Source organism: Carcharodon carcharias, chromosome 5 (assembly GCF_017639515.1).
Source record: "Carcharodon carcharias isolate sCarCar2 chromosome 5, sCarCar2.pri, whole genome shotgun sequence".
Classification (NCBI taxonomy): Eukaryota; Metazoa; Chordata; class Chondrichthyes; order Lamniformes; family Lamnidae; genus Carcharodon; species Carcharodon carcharias.
Window position 1 is genome coordinate 4,699,648 of NC_054471.1, and position 3,961 is coordinate 4,703,608.

Consider the following 3,961-nt stretch of genomic DNA (forward strand, 5'->3'; position numbering starts at 1 on the left):
CAACTCTCCAGCACTCCACAGTTAACTCCCCGACTCCCCAGCACTCCACCCCTAACTCCCCAACTCCCCAGCACTCCACACCTAACTCCCCAACTCCCCAGCACTCAACACCTAACTCCCCAAATCCCCAGATCTCCACGCCAAACTCCCCAAATCCCCATCTCCCCAGCACTCCTCACCTAGCTCCCCAACTCCCCAACACCCCAACTCTCCAAACCTAACACCCCAACTCCCCAACTCCCCAGTACTCCACACCTAACTCCACAACTCTCCATCACTCCACACCTAACTCCCCAACTCCCCAACTCCCCAGCACTCCACAGCTAACTCCCCAACTCCCCAGCACTCCACACCTAACTTCCCAACTCCCCAGCACTCCACACCTAACTCCCCAAATCCCCAGCACCCCAACTCTCCACACCAAACACCCCAACTCCCCAACACCCCAACTCTCCACACCTACCTCCCCAACTCCCCAACTCCCCAGCACTCCACACCTAACTCCACAACTCCCCAGCAATCCACACCTAACTCCCCAAATCCCCAAATCCCCATCACTCCACACCTAACTCCCCAACTCCCCAGCTCTCCACCCCTAACTCCCCAACTCCCCAGCGCTCCACACCTAACTCCCCAACACTCCCCAACTAATTCCTCAACTGTCCAGCACTCCACACCTAACTTACCAACTCCCCGACTCCCCAGCACTCCAAACCTAACTCCCCAACTCCCCAACTCCCCAGCACTCCACACCTAACTCGCCAACTCCCCAGCACTCCACAGCTAACTCCCCAACTCCCCAGCACTCCACACCTAACTCCCCAACTCCCCAGCACTCCACACCTAACTCCCCAAATCCCCATCTCCCCAGCACTCCTCACCTAACTCCCCAACTCTCCAACACTACACACCTAACTCCCCAACTACCCAACACCCCAACTCTCCACACCTAACTCCCCAACTCCCGAGAACTCCACACCTATCTCCCCAAATCCCCAGCACTCCTCACCTAACTCCCCAACTCCCCAACTCCCAGCACTCCACACCTAACTCCCCAACTCCCCAAATCCCCAGCACTCCACACATAACTCCCCAACTTCACAGCACTCCACACCTAACTCCCCAACTCCCCAGCACTCCACACCTAACTCCCCAACTCCCCAGCTCTCCACACCTAACTCCCCAACTCCCAAACTCCCCAGCACTCCACCCCTAACTCCCCAACTCCCCAGCGCTCCACACCTAACTCCCCAAAACTCCCCACCTAACTCCCCAACTCCCCAGCACTCCACACTTAACTCCTCAACGCCCCTGCACTCCACACCTAACTCCCCAACTCCCGAATGCCCCAGCACTCCACACCTAACTCCCCAACTCCCCAGCACTCCACACCTAACTCCCCAACTGCCCAGACCTCCACACCTAACTCCCCAACTCTCCAACACTACACACCTAACTCCCCAACTCCCCAACACCCCAACTCTCCACACCTAACTCCCCAACTCCCGAGAACTCCACACCTAACTCCCCAACTCCCCAGAACTCCACAACTAAATCCCCAACTCCCCAACTCCCCAGCAGTCCACACCTAACTCCCCAAATCCCCAGCACTCCTCACCTAACTCCCCAACTCCCCAACTCCCCAGCACTCCACAACTAACTCCACAACTCCCCAGCACTCCACACCTAACAGCCCAACTCCCCAGCACTCCACACCTAACTCCCCAACTCTCCAGCACTCCACAGTTAACTCCCCAACTGCCCAGCACTCCACAACAAACTCACCAAATCCCCAGCAATCCACACCTAACTCCCCAACTCCCCAGCACTCCACACCTAACTCCCCAACTGCCCAGCACTCCACACCTAACTCCCCAACTCTTCAGCACTCCACACCTAACACCCCAACTCCCCAAAACTCCACACCTAACTCCCAAACTCCCCAACGCCCCAACCCCCCAGCACTCCACACCTAAATCCCCAACTCCCCAGCACTCCACACCTAACAACCCAACTCCCCAGCACTCCACACCTAGCTCCCCAACTCCCCAGCACTCCACACCTAACTCCCCAACTCCCCAACTCTCCAGCACTCCACCGTTAACTCCCCAACTGCCCAGCACTCCACAACAAACTCCCCAAATCCCCAGCACTCCACACCTAACTCCCCAACTCCCCAGCACTCCACACCTAACTCCCCAACTGCCCAGCACTCCACACCTAACTCCCCAACTCTTCAGCACTCCACACCTAACACCCCAACTCCCCAGAACTCCACACCTAACTCCCCAACTCCCCAACTCCCCAGCACTCCTCACCTAACTCCCCAACTCCCCAGCACTCCACACCTAACTCCCCAACTCCATAGCACTCCACACCTAACTCCCCAACTCTCCAACTCCCCAGCACTCCACACCTCACTCACCAACTCCCCGGCACTCCACACATAACACCCAAACTCCCCAACTCTCCAGCACTCCACAGTTAACTCCCCGACTCCCCAGCACTCCACCCCTAACTCCCCAACTCCCCAGCACTCCACACCTAACTCCCCAACTCCCCAGCACTCAACACCTAACTCCCCAAATCCCCAGATCTCCACGCCAAACTCCGCAAATCCCTATCTCCCCAGCACTCCTCACCTAGCTCCCCAACTCCCCAACACCCCAACTCTCCAAACCTAACACCCCAACTCCCCAACTCCCCAGCACTCCACAGCTAACTCCCCAACTCCCCAGCACTCCACACCTAACTTCCCAACTCCCCAGCACTCCACACCTAACTCCCCAACTCCCCAACACCCCAACTCTCCACACCAAACACCCCAAATCCCCAACACCCCAACTCTCCACACCTAACTCCCCAACTCCCCAACTCCCCAGCACTCCACACCTAACTCCCCAACTCCCCAGCACTCCACACCTAACTCCCCAACTCCCCAAATCCCCATCACTCCACACCTAACTCCCCAACTCCCCAGCAGTCCACCCCTAACTCCCCAACTCCCCAGCGCTCCACACCTAACTCCCCAACACTCCCCAACTAACTCCTCAACTGCCCAGCACTCCACACCTAACTTACCAACTCCCCGACTCCCCAGCACTCCAAACCTAACTCCCCAACTCCCCAACTCCCCAGCAGCCACACCTAACTCGCCAACTCCCCAGCACTCCACAGCTAACTCCCCAACTCCCCAGCACTCCACACCTAACTCCCCAACTCCCCAGCACTCCACACCTAGCTCCCCAAATCCCCATCTCCCCAGCACTCCTCACCTAACTCCCCAACTCTCCAACACTACACACCTAACTCCCCAACTCCCCAACACCCCAACTCTCCACACATAACTCCCCAACTCCCGAGAACTCCACACGTAACTCCCCAACTCCCCAGAACTCCACAACTAAATCCCCAACTCCCCAAATCCCCAGCACTCCACCCCTAACTCCCCAACTCCCCAGCGCTCCACACCTAACTCCCCAACACTCCCCAACTAACTCCTCAACTGCCCAGCACTCCACACCTAACTTACCAACTCCCTGACTCCCCAGCAATCCAAACCTAACTCCCCAACTCCCCAACTCCCCAGCACTCCACACCTAACTCGCCAACTCCCCAGCACTCCACAGCTAACTCCCCAACTCCCCAGCACTACACACCTAACTCCCCAAATCCCCATCTCCCCAGCACTCCTCACCTAACTCCCCAACTCTCCAACACTACACACCTAACTCCCCAACTCCCCAACACCCCAACTCTCCACACCTAACTCCCCAACTCCCGAGAACTCCACACCTAACTCCCCAAATCCCCAGCACTCCTCACCTAACTCCCCAACTCCCCAACTCCCAGCACTCCACACCTAACTCCCCAACTCCCCAAATCCCCAGCACTCCACACTTAACTCCCCAACTTCACAGCACTCCACACCTAACTCCCCAACTCCCCAACACTCCCCACC